This window comes from Aotus nancymaae, unplaced genomic scaffold (genome assembly GCF_030222135.1).
Source record: "Aotus nancymaae isolate 86718 unplaced genomic scaffold, 86718_ANA_hifiasm-v0.15.2.pri h1tg000108l, whole genome shotgun sequence".
Lineage (NCBI taxonomy): Eukaryota > Metazoa > Chordata > Mammalia > Primates > Aotidae > Aotus > Aotus nancymaae.
This window is the reverse complement of record NW_026988523.1, coordinates 27,688,020-27,701,481: the sequence shown is the minus strand read 5'-3', so window position 1 is coordinate 27,701,481 and position 13,462 is coordinate 27,688,020. Positions and strand designations below refer to the sequence as shown.

Genomic DNA, 13,462 nt, shown 5'->3' with positions numbered 1-13,462 from the left:
GGGTTGCTTTCCCTTTTTCCCCTGCCCAAAGCACAAGGAGCTATTTTCTTTCATCTTCACTGTGAGACCCTTGGTTGGGCTTTTAGAAGTAAAACGTATGTTCATAGCTGCAATGTTTACAATAGCGAAGACCTGGAACCAACCCAAATGCCCATGGACGATAGACTAGACAAGGAAAATGTGGTACATATACATTACGGAATACTATGCAACCATAAAAAATGATGAGTTGTGTCCTTTGTAGGGACATGGATGAATCTGTAAACCATCATTCTCAGCAAAGTGACACAAGAACAGAAAATCAAACACCACATGTTCTCACTCATAGGCGGGTGTTGAACAATGAGAACACATGGACACATGGAGGGGAGCATCACACACTGGGGTCTGTTGGAGGGGGGCAAAGGGAGGGACTGGGGGGGTGGGGAGGTTGGGGAGGAATAACATGGGGAGAAATGCCAGATATAGGTGATGGGGGGATGGAGGCAGCAAACCACATTGCCATGTGTGTACCTGTGCAACAATCCTGCATGATCTGCACATGTACCCCAGAACCTAAAGTACAATTTAAAAAAAAAGTATGTGTGGGGAACCCTCACACTGTGTCACCAGGAGTTTTTAACTATCAAGCTAATTTGCAATCAGTCTATAGCTATTTGTCAATTACTATTTAAGTGTTCCTACCAGTTCCTGACTTCAACAGTTTCTGCTCCCCCTGAGTTGTGATTCTCTGTATCTGCCCATCTCTCTATTTTTCAGAGTGATGGTTTGTTTGCCCTGTGGCCTCATTTCTCTGGGGGAATCTCAGTTGGTGATTTTTAATTTGTTCAGCTTTTTTCTTGTTGTGTCAGTTTTTTCTTGTTGGGGTAAATAAAATCACCAAAATTAATTTTACCTGTTTCTTTTTAGATTTTAATGTGGCTACTAGAAAATTTCAAATTACATTATTTGACTCACATTTTTCCATTTGCCTACACTGGTGTATGACTTAAAATATGTGTCTTTGATTTATTATAATCTACTTTTAAATGTTATAATGATATTTCACATATCATTTGAAACTCTTAAAATAATATTCCATTCCCCGTCCTGTCCCTTGTGCTATTGTTGTCATATATTTTACTTCTTCTTTTTTTTTTTTTTTTGAGACAGAGTTTTGCTCGTTACCCAGGCTGGAGTGCAATGGCGTGATCTCAGCTCACCGCAACCTCCGCGTCCTGGGTTCAGGCAATTCTCCTGCCTCAGCCTCCTGAGTAGCTGGGATTACAGGCACGCGCCACCATGCCCAGCTAATTTTTTGTATTTTTAGTAGAGACGGGGTTTCACCATGTTGACCAGGATGGTCTCAATCTCTTGACCTCGTAATCCACCCGCCTCAGCCTCCCAAAGTGCTGGGATTACAGGCATGAGCCACCGCGCCTGGCCTATTTTACTTCTGCATGTTATAAACCACACACTAAATTATTTTGATGTTAGAATTAAATTATATATTAAAGATCTTAAAAAATGAGGAGAAAAATCTTCCAGTTTCATCCCTGTCCCTGCAAAGGACATGATCTCATTCCTTTTTACAACTGCATAGTATTCCATGTGTATATGTACCACATTTTCTTTATCCAGTCTATCACTGATGGCCATTTGGGGGTTCCATGACTTTGCTATTATAAATAGTGCTACAATAAAGATACGTGTGCATGTGTCTTCAGAGTAGAATGATTTATAATCTTTTGGGTATATACTAGCAATGGGATTGCTGGGTCAAATGGTATTTCTGGTTCTAGATCCTTGAGGAATTGCCTTACTGTCTTCCATAATGGTTGAACGAATTTACATTCTCACCAAGAATTTAATGAGAAGTGTCTGTTCATATATTGATGTAGTTTTTGGTGGGGTTGTTTTTTTCTCATGAATTTGTTTAAGTCCCTTGTAAATTCTGGATATCAGCCCTTTGTCAGATGGGTAGGTTGTAAAAAATTCTCCCATTCTGTAGGTTGCCTGTTCACTCTGATGATAGTTTCTTTTGCTGTGCAGAAGCTCTTTAGTTTAATTACCTCCCATTTGTCAATTTTGGCTTTTGCTGCAATAGCTTTTAGCATTTTCATCTTGAAGTCTTTGCTCATGCCTATGTCCTGAATGGTATTGCCTAGGTTTTCTTTTAGGGTCTTTATAGTTTGGAGTTTTATGTCTAAGTAAGTCTTTAATTCATCTTGAGTTAATTTTTCTACAAGGTGTGAGGTAGGGGTCCAGTTTCAGTTTTCTGCACATGGCTAGTCAGTTTTCCAAGCATTATTTATTAAATAGGAGATCCTTTCCCCATTGCTTGTTTTTGTCAGGTTTGTTGAGGATCGGATGATTGTAGATGTGTGGTGTTATTTCTGAGGTCTCTGTTATGTTTGATTGGTATATGTGTCTGTTTGGTACCAGTACCATGCTGTTGCGGTTACTGTCACTTTGTAATATAGTTTGAAGTCAGGTAGCGTGATGCCTCCTGCTTTGTTCTTTTTGCTTAGAACTGTCTTGGCAAAATGGGGTCTTCTTTGATTCCACAAAAATTTAACGTAGGTTTTTTCTAATTCTGTGAAAAATGTCAAGGATAGTTTGATGGGAATAGCATTGAATCTCTAAATTACTTTGGGCAGTATGGCCATTTCCACAATATTGATTCTTCCTATCCGTGAAAATAAAATGTTTTTCCATTTGTTTGTGTCCTCTCTTATTTCCTTGAGCAGTGGTTTGTAGTTCTCCTTGAAGAGGTCCTTCACATCCCTTGTTAGCTGTATTCCTAGGTATTTTATTTTCCTTGTAGCTGTTGGGGGCGGACAGCAACATATTGAAGCTTTTGTACATGGCATTTGAGATTGGGGTACAGAAAATTACTGAGGCACTGTGTATGTTATTTGTGTGTGGGAATGAAACTCCTTGACCCTGAAAACAGGACAGGGATTGGAGTGTAAGGAATGCTGAAAACAGCCTCCTGAGACTGCAGCTTGAGTGTTGTGCAAGGTAGGTGCCTCAGCCACCCACCTCACATGGCCATCTAGTGGATGTTTGTAGTTAATACAAGCCCTTTCAATAAATACTTGGCGGGATGCGGGGTTGGACTTTCTCAGAAGAGCTACCTGCCAGCCCTGCTCAGCTGGAATTGTCTAAGTACTTCATTCTCAGCATTCACTGCAAGCCATAAGCTCTGCAAGTGGTGACCCCGACGTGATCGCCTTGAAGTTACACGTGAAGGAGGAGAGCTCGTCAATTTTCGGGGAATCCTGGTAAGGGACAGTCCTGACTCCCATCAGGAGGACAGGACGCAAGCATAAAATATCAGGGGTTAGGATATCATGGGTCAAGAAATGACCAAAAAGCAGAAAATACTTTTTAAAACAGTGCAACAGCTACTTAAGGCAATCCAGTGCACTGTAGAGCCTGGAGTTCTGTGCAAGCTTAGGCTCTTCATTCAGCAGGAATGTCCATGGCTTCCTGATCAAGGAACCTTAGATTTAGAATTACGGGAGCAGGAAAGTCGCTGCCTGAAAAGAGGATATGAGCAAAGTCATTTCACTAATGTTACTATTTCGACCACCTGGGTGCTGGTATGCTCTGTGTTGTAAATTCTTTATCTGCCAGATTGCGGTGAGTCATACCGCCCATCTTCTCCACCTGAAGGGAATTCAGGAGATTTAAAGCAGAAGGAAGAGCAGGAACCAGAACAACAGGGAGCGATTTCTCTCCCGCCTTCATTCCCTTCTATGGGGAATAAGAAAGAGATTTTAGTGATGATGAAAATGGACCGGAGCCTTTTCCTCCCCCTATAGAAAAGCCATTGCCCTCTTTTCCTCCACCCTTAAAGGGACCTGCATCTGTTGGCCCCGTCCAGGCAACAATGCCTCCCATCCCCCTTAAGTAGATTGGAGGCCGCCCAAGGACCTGTTCTTGGATAAGACCCCCAGGCAGCAAACATCTATATGATCAGGTGGCCATGTCTCCTCGACAAACTTTCCTGCTAGAGGAGTGTCTCCAGGACAGAAGATAAGTGGCTAATTACGATTGTCTTCCTACTATGTATTTCTCACTTCCTACTTCCAGCATTGGCCTTTCTGGCCTTTTTTTTTTTTTTTTTTTTTTCCTGTTTCCCTGGAGTATAAAGGAAAGTTGCATGCTGCTTCCTGGGTTTTATCCCAGAAAGCTCTGGCTTTCTTGCTGCCCACAGAAGCCTGGGGCAGGAGAGTTGCTAAGATGCCATGGAGTGCCCATTTAGTCACTGGCAGTCTAGGCAAGTTGACCCTTTCTGTGTTTGTGGTGACAGAGGGGAGGCCAAGAGGCGCAGACCGAGTCCCTGGGTGGCTGCGGGCAGCTCCAGCCCCGTCCTGAGATGCCTCCTCACCATGGTCATGTGCCTCAGTATTTTTCCATGTCCAGACCTCAAATGTCACGTACGTAAGCTTGACTATGTCGCCGTGCACCCCCTACAGTAGTAACTGTGAATGGGAGCTCATTGATGATTTGGCTCTCTGATTGTCTGTTGTTGATGTATAGAAATGCTTGTGATTTTTGTGCATTGATTTTGTATCCTGAGACTTTGCTGATGTTGCTTACTAGCTTAAGGAGTTTTTAGGCTGAGATGATCGGGTTTTCTAAATATACAATCCTGTCGTCTGCAAACAAAGACAATTTGACTTCCTCCCTTCGTGTTTGAATATCATTTATTTCTTTCTCTTGCCTGATTGCCTTGGCCAGAACTTCCAATACTATGTTGAATAGGAGTGTGACAGAGGGCATCCTTGCCTTGTACCAGTTTTCAAAGGGAATGCTTCCACCTTTTGCCCATTCAGTATGATATTGGCTGTGCATTTGTCATAAATAGCTCTTATTATTTTGAGATATGTTCCATCAATACCTAGTTTATTGAGAGTTTTAAACATGCATCCATTGAGATAATCATATAGTTTTTGTCTTTGGTTCTGTTTATGTGATGGATTACATTTATCGATTTGTGTATGTTGAACCAGGCTTGCATCTCAGGAATGAAGCTGACTTGACTGTGGTGGATAAGTTTTTCGATGTGCTACTGAATTCGGTTTGCCATTATTTTATTGAGGATTTTGCATCGATATTCCTGAAGTTTTCTTTTGTGTGTGTGTGTGTGTCCTGTAAGGTTTTGGTATCAGGATGATGCTGGCCTCATAAAATGAGTTAGCGGGGAGTGCCTCCTTTTCAATTGTTTGGAGTAGTTTCAGAAGAAAAGGTGCCAGCTCCTGATACCTTTTCTGGTAGACTTTGGCTGTGAGTCCATCTGGTCCTAGGCCTTTTTGGTGGTAGGCTATTAATTACTGCTTCAATTTCAGAACTTGTTATTGGTCTATTCAAGGATTTTATTTCTTCCTGGTTTAGTCTTGGGAGGGTGTATATGTTCAGGAATTTATCCATTTCTTCTAGATTTTCTAGTTTATTTGTATAAAGGTGTTTATAGTATTCTCTGATGGCAGTTTGTATTTCTGTGGGGTCAGTGGTGATATATCCTTTATTTTTTTATTGTATCTATTTGATTCTTCTCTCTCATCTTCTTTATTAGTCTAGCTAGCAGTCTATTTCATTAATCTTTTCAAAAAAAAAAACAGCTCTTGGAGTCATTTATTTTTTTGGGGAGCGCTTTTCATGTCTCTGTCTCCTCCACTTCTGCTCTGATGTTAATTTCTTGTCTTCTGCTAGCTTTTGAATTAATTTCCTCATTTTTTTTCTAGCTCTTTTAATGGTGACTTTAGAGTGTTGATTTGAGATCTTTTCAGCTTTCTGATGTGGGCATTTAGTGCTATAAATCTCCCTCTTAACAGTGCTTTAGCCGCAATCCAGAGATTCTGTTACATTGTCTCTTTGTTCTCACTGGTTTCAAAGAACTTCTGGATTTCTGCTTTAATTTCATTATTTACCCAGAAGTCATTCAGGAGAAGGCTGTTCAATTTTCATGTAGTTTTGTGGTTTTGAGTGAATTTCTTAATCCTGAGTTCTAATTTGATTGTGCTGTGGTCTGAGAGACTGTTTCCACCCATGATTTCCGTTCTTTTGCATTTGCTGAGGAGTGTTTTACTTTGAATTATGTGGTCTGCTTTAGAGTAAGTACTATGTGGCTCTGAAAAGAATGTATATTCTACTGATTTGGAGTGGAAGGTTATGTAGATGTCTATTAGGTTCACTTGATCCAGAGCTGAGCTCAAGTTTGAATAGGCTTGTTAATTTTCTGTCTCATTGATATGTATAATATTGACAGTGGGGGTTAAAGTCTTCCACCATTATGGCTCAAGCCTGTAATCCCAGCACTTTGGGAGGCCGAGGCGGGTGGATCACGAGGTCAAGAGATCGAGACCATCCTGGTCAACATTGTGAAACCCCGTCTCTACTAATACAAAAAAATTAGCTGGGCATGGTGGCGCGTGCCTGTAATCCCAGCTACTCAGGAAGCTGAGGCAGGAGAATTGCCTGAACCCAGGAGGCGGAGGTTGCGGTGAGCCGAGATCACGCCATTGCACTCCAGCCTGGGTAACGAGAGCGAAACTCCGTCTCAAAAAAAAAAAAAAAAAAAAAAGTCTTCCACCATTATTGTGTGAGAGTCTGTCTCTTTCTAGGTCTCTAAGAACTTGTTTTATGAATCTGGGTGCTCCCGTATTGGGTGCATATATATTTAGGATACTTCGTTTTTCTTGTTGAATTGATCCCTTTGCCATTATGCAGTGCTCTTCTTTGTCTTTTTATTTTATTTCACATTCCAGGATACATGTGCAGAATGTAGGTAAACGTATGCCATGGTGGTTTGCTGCACCTATCAACCCATCACCTAGGTATTAAGCCCTGCATGCATTAGCTATTTATCCTGATGCTCTCCCTCTCCCCCACCCCGTCGACAGGCCCTAATATGTATTGTTCCCCTCCCTGTGTCCATTGTTCAGCTCCCACTTATGAGTGAGAACATGCAGTGTTTGGTAAACTTTCAAACTTCAAAGCCATTATTTTCGACCGCAACTCAGAAGAAGCTGTAGTGAACAGTGAGATGGCTGGTTGTTGTTGACTGAAATTTTCATCCTCCGTCACTAAGTACATACCACTTAAATGTATTTTATTAGGTAGGTCAGATTCGTTACAAGTACTATTTCTTTTTTTTTTTTTTTTGAGACAGAGTTTCGCTCTTGTTACCCAGGCTGGAGTGCAGTGGCGCGATCTCAGCTCACTGCAACCTCCGCCTCCTGGGTTCAGGCAATTCTCCTGCCTCAGCCCCCTGAGTAGCTGGGATTACAGGCACGCGCCACCATGCCCAGCTAATTTTTTGTATTTTTAGTAGAGATGGGGTTTCACCATGTTGACCAGGATGGTCTCGATCTCTTGACCTCGTGATCCACCTGCCTCGGCCTCCCAAAGTGCTGGGATTACAGGCGTGAGCCACCATACCCGGCTACAAGTACTATTTCTTAGACATTTAAGTAGTATACATTTTTGCTAAATGGTGAAAAACAAATTAAGTGATCATCTAAATGGGCTCCAGATTCCATGTGTTATTTTTATATACTTTCACTATTTTCCCCACCTTAGCTCCTTTCAGCATTCCCATAAATGCAGCTGGCATGTTTTCAGATCCTTCAGTGATATATTCCTGAACTGGATTTTACCGTCTGAGACCCATTTTAGCAAGTCCTTCAGAGCTTTTTGGCGGCCATCTCCTTGCCAGCAGGTGATGATGAACCCTTTCATGTGAAGCTCCCGATAGATAAAAATGTCTGGTGGTGGGCCTGGGGAAGGTGGCCCAGTACTGTTATGTGTAGAGATGACTCCTCATATGGCAATTCTTCTAAATTTCTTCATCTGAGAGATAATAATGTTTGAAAACTCTCCACCTACATTATCAAAATAACAATCGTAACTATCAGGAGAGGCTTTCTTCAGAGTTTCTTCAAAGACTCTACTGTCTTGTAGTTAAAGACAACATCAAATCCAAGCTTTTTAAGGTAGGCAATCTTTTTGTCGGACCCTACTGTAAGGCCGGTCACCTTGCCGGGAGTTCGGACATGCCCACCCCTCTCCAGCCTCACTGGGAGCTTGGACACGCCCACCCCCCCTCCCTGCCTAGAAACTACGTCATCACCCCGTGCCTACTTCTGCACTCGGCACTAGGCTTTGCACTCAGCACCTAGCCAGCCATTGAAAAACCCCGCCAAAATGCAAAAGAAGCCTTGTAAATTTGCCCAATAGCACTGTGCATCCCGCTTACCTGCCAATGGCAGCTTGCCCCGCCCACATCCTGCTCTCCCACAGCCAATCGGAACGCCTCCACTCCCTATAAAACCCCACGTCTGAGAGGAGTCCCTGTGACTTCTCCGGCCCCTCCTGTTGGACCGCAGAACCTCGACTGGGAGCTGAATAAATTTGCATTGGATCTTCTTGTGCTGGTCTCAGTTTCCTCATTTTAAACTCGGCAATAACCCTTACACCTACTGCTCCAACAACTTTGCAGCCCTTGAGCTTTGCAATCTGCCCCACCACAGAGCCCACAGCTCCAGCTGCTGCATTAACCATCACTGTTTCTCCACCCCTCACACCACAGAGGTCAAGTAGGCCAAAGTAAGACAGTGGTACTGTGTCAGGCAACTCTGTTGGCAGCTTTTCCAGATCTTTCCCATCAGAAATGGAGTGTGCTTGTTCAGCCTGAGGGAGCCAGTCCAATAGTTCCTGTTAGTAAGGCTACGTTTTTACTTTCCACAACTCTGGCCACTCGTTGCCCATCATTGTATCACCTTCCTTCAGCATTATGGCTGCCACTGTATTGAAAAAAAAAAGATGATTGCAGTTTGTTCTCTCCAGCAGTTAAATTACTTGTGTTGTTTTATCTTTTGAGACTTGCTTTTAAGTTCCTTCAGGGTAAATCTAGAATATTCTTATAGTATTCTTTATTCTAGGGCTAACTTGGCTCCACTTCCAAGGCATGGCCTTTCTGGGTTCCCTACTAAATATTTTGTGTATTCAATGTGGTCTTTCTATCCTTCCAGTCTGTCTGTTGGGAACTATAATATTTTCTAGCCCATTGTAATCTCTAGGGATATTTTTGTCTTCTTTCTAGCAACTGTTTTTTTTTCTTTCTTTCTTTCCTAGAAGCTGTTCTTGCCTAGCCTCATGGAGGTTTACCCTACCGTTCACAGATTTCTATTGTTACTGATTCATAGAGACAACTAGACATGTATCTGGAAGTCTTCCTCTCTTTCTCCCTTCTCTTGGTTACTCTACGCCAAAATTCAAGCCCCCTTGAACTGTGGTCTCTTTTTTAGTTAACAGTTTGCCATGATCTGTCTTGGTTCCCTCCCTGTGCCACAATCCAAAAATTGTCTGAGAGTAAAGTTTTGGTGCCTAAGGCTCACTTTGTTTATTTCATTTCTTTCAGGTGTTATAGTTCTGAGCTTTCCATTGTCCAATGCCTAAAAATGTTTCTTTCCTTGTTTATTTGTTTGTTCATTTTATTGGTCTAGTTTTATAATAGTCTATAGTGGAGGCATAATTCTGGACTCTATTACTTCCTCATGGCCAGAAGCAGAAGACACTTTACAATCTGCTAGCTTTTGCTCATAAAGCCCACCCAACAATTTTCACCTACCTATCATTAGCTATAACTTAGTGACATGGCCACTGCTAGCAGCAAACATAGCTGGAATGTGTCATTGTTTAACTGGGTACATTACACACACATACACTAACAAACATCAGTGTCTTGTTTCACACTGGGGAAGAATAGATATCATGCTGGCAACTAGCAGTTTCTGCTACAAATTTCTTTATCTTGTTTTCATCCATTATAATCAAACTTCTAAATGGCTACAAAATGTTTTATGTAATATGAATGTATCATTTATTTAACCATTTCTCCTCTGTTAATGAACATTTAACTCGTCTGACGTTTTGTTTTATTTTATTTGATTTTTTTTGCTGCTACAAACCATATACACATACATACCTAGACGTATATATCTATTACATACTGAAGTGGTATTAAAAATAACAGTAATATGACACAGAAGTCAATCGACCAGAAGTTTTGCTAGTTCAAATAGGACGAATGCCAGCTGTGAACAAATGGTATAATCAGTCTGGTATTTAATAATGAAAGTCAGCTGTGCACACATCTGTGCAAGCATATCCGTCATATACTTCTCTGCTTTTATATCTATGTGATAGATTTCCAGAATGAAGAACACGTGGTGGAAGGGTATGTGTAGTTTAAATTTTAACAAATATTGTCAGATGGCTTTTTAAAAAGGCTATCATATACCACATTTCTACCAAAAATGTATGAAAGTAGCCTGTCACTGTCAACAGATTTTGTCACTTTAAATTTTGGCAGTTTAATGATGAGAAGTATATATTGTTACTTTAACGTGCATTCTTGACTGCAAATGAAGCATAGCGACTGTTTATATATTTATTAGCCCTTTCTCCTCTCTCCTCCCTTTCTGCTCCTTTTCTCTCACTGTCTCTCTGTTTTGTAAAGTTTATGGTTTTCTCTGGAGTCAATTACATAATCAATTTTTATAAATGTCTCATGATATATACAAAACTTGTATATTCTTTTTCAAGGCATGTTAAGTTCTATGTATCATCTCTTCAATCAAATTTGATTGTGTTGCTCAATTTCTCCAAGTTCTTGTATATCCATTAGCTGTAGCTAATTCTAAAAGACTTCTTTTTCATCTTCTTTTTTATTACACTTTAAGTTCTGGAATACATGTGCAGAACATGCAGGTTTGTTACATAGGTATAAATGTTACACGGTGGTTTGCTTCACCCATCAACCCGCCAGCGACATTAGGCATTTTTCCTAATGCCATCCTTCCCCTAGCCCCCCACCCCCTGACAGGCCCCTGTGTGTGATGTTCCCCTCCCTGTGTCCATGTGTTCTCATTGTTCAACTCACACTTATGAGTGAGAACATGCGGTGTTTGGTTTTCTGTTCCTGTGTTAGCTTGCTGAGAATTATGGTTTCTAGCTAAAAGACTTCTTTCATTGTTTCTGTCTACATTGTATTTTTATATCATTTTCTGGGATTTCTATTAGTTTTTTAAATTTTACATATTTAGCTACTGTGGTTTTTTTTTGATACAAACTGATTTATGTCTTTTTTTTTTTTTTTTACAAAGTATACATTTTTAACTTTTTCTTGGTGATTTTTAACCTTGAATTCCATTTTGCCTGATTTTGATACTATTACTTCTATATATCTTGTGTTCTAATACTGATTCTCTGACACCAACTAGGTGTTTATAATTCAACTAAATTCTGGTACTAACCAGCTGGAGTTCTTCAGATGCCTGCTCTAACTGACATCTCCAGACTCCCCACGCTTCTGACTGACTTGCTACAAATTTGCAGGTTCCTAGGAACGCCCTTCAGGCTTGATAACTCAGTAGAATGACTAGAATGACAGAACTCACTAAAAGCACGAGATTTACAATTATATTGTATTATAAAGGATACAACTCAGGGACAGCCAAATAAACGAGACACCTTGTGCCAGGTCTGGGAAGGAAGGTCCCAAACACAGAGCTTCTCTGCCCTCTCCCATGGAGTCAGGGTATGTCACCCTCCTGACAATGTGTTCATCAACCAGGAAACGTACCGGGGCCTCAGTGTCTTGACTTTTTTAAATTGGGGTTTTGTTACAGAGCCATGATTGATTAAGTTGTTGGCCACATGATTGAACTGAATCTCTAACACCCCTGTCTTCTACAGAGGTCAAGGAGCTAATTTCTAGCTTTCTAATCATGTTTTTGACCTGTCAACAGTCAGTCCCCATCTTGAAGCTGTAAGGGCCCTAGGTAGTCATCTCATTAGCATAACAAAGCCACCTCGATTACTAGGAAATCTCAAGGGTTTTTGAATTTCTGTGCCAGAAACTGAGAAGAAAAGAAGATATAGATAGAGATGTATAATACTACACATTTATTTGTGGATCCCTTTAACTTTAACCTTTTTTATAACAATGTTTTAAGAATGATTTCTATAAACAAACATACGTGGGAATTTAAAACCCTATTTGACAGATTTTATCTTTAAAAACGTTTTAAACACAGAATATCAGATCTTTTATTGTCAAATAATCAGTGAGAGTCTCTGTTAATGAAGGGATTGAGTTCATTCTCATTTAATATAATGACTGAGTTGATTATATTATCTTCCTCTTCTTTTACATTGACTAGGTAAGTATACTTCATTTTTTCTTCTTTCCCTCTTCCTAATGTTAGCCAGTTTGTTTGTTTGTTTGTTTGTTTGTTTTGAGACGGAGTTTTGCTCTTATTACCCAGGCTGGAGTGCAATGGCGCGATCTCGGCTCACCGCAGCCTCCGCCTCCTGGGTTCAGGCAATTCTCCTGCCTCAGCCTCCCGAGTAGCTGGGACTACAGGCGTGTGCCACCATGCCCAGCTAATTTTTGTATTTTTTAGTAGAGACGGGGTTTCACCTTGTTGACCAGGATGGTCTTGATCTCTTGACCTCGTGATCCACCCACCTCGGCCTCCCGAAGTGCTGGGATTACAGGCGTGAGCCACTGCTCCAGGCCCAAGCCAGTTTTATCAAATTGCTTTTTAATCCCTTTGTGTTATGCTAATTTCAGAATTTTTTTTTTAGTTCACTTAATGGTTGCTTTCTCTTTCCCAGTATCAAGAATCAAAAACGTATTGCTTTATTTTATACACAAACAAGAAACCAAATCTTTACCCCCGTTAAAGGAAACAGAGCAGGCCCACAGTAGTCACTCCTGCTAAGGTTCTATATGACCAACCAAAATCAAAATTGTTTCCTTTCTAAGCAGTTGGGAGAGAGATGATAGCCCAATTCCATTAAGCTATCAAGATTCACTATAAGAAAAGTAAATTTGAAAAGATGTACTGCTTTTGTTCACTGTTTCTGCTTTCTTTAGCCTCTATTGCCTGTGTTCAGCTCATTGGAGCTCCTTCTATTTTGCAGACAAGATGCTGCTCGGCTCATGAGTTAGTAATAAAATCCAAATAGACCTTAAAAACTCAATTTGTTGACATTTGGTTCTTTGGGACACCATTAAAATGTTCTATTCCTCACCGTACCCTGGTCGCATCCCCCAATAAAATGAGATAGAATATTTTCACTCCCATCCCCCTACCCCACTCTGATTTGCTGAGGTAGTTTAGAATTTTTTTGTGCTAGACTATTTTAGAATTTTTCTTGCAAAATGTCTATTATTTCAGGTATCCTCATTTAGGCCTTATATTGTACATTCCCAGAAACGATCCCAATCCATTTAGGTTTAAATGGGGGATGAGGAGGGGGTGGAGGTAGGGAGAAGGAGACTGAGAGAGACACAGAGAGAGAGAGATTGAGAGAAGGAGGCCGGGTGCGGTGGCTCACGCCTGTAATCCCAGCACTTTGGGAGGCCGAGGCGGGTGGATCACGAGGTCAAGAGATCAAG

At 41.0% G+C, this 13,462-nt stretch overlaps 1 pseudogene; it reads right to left on the bottom strand.

Annotated features, from left to right (window-relative positions):
- Positions 1-3,447: 3,447 nt before the first annotated feature.
- Positions 3,448-13,111, bottom strand: LOC105730625 (prostaglandin reductase 1-like; annotated as a pseudogene).
- Positions 13,112-13,462: the final 351 nt, after the last annotated feature.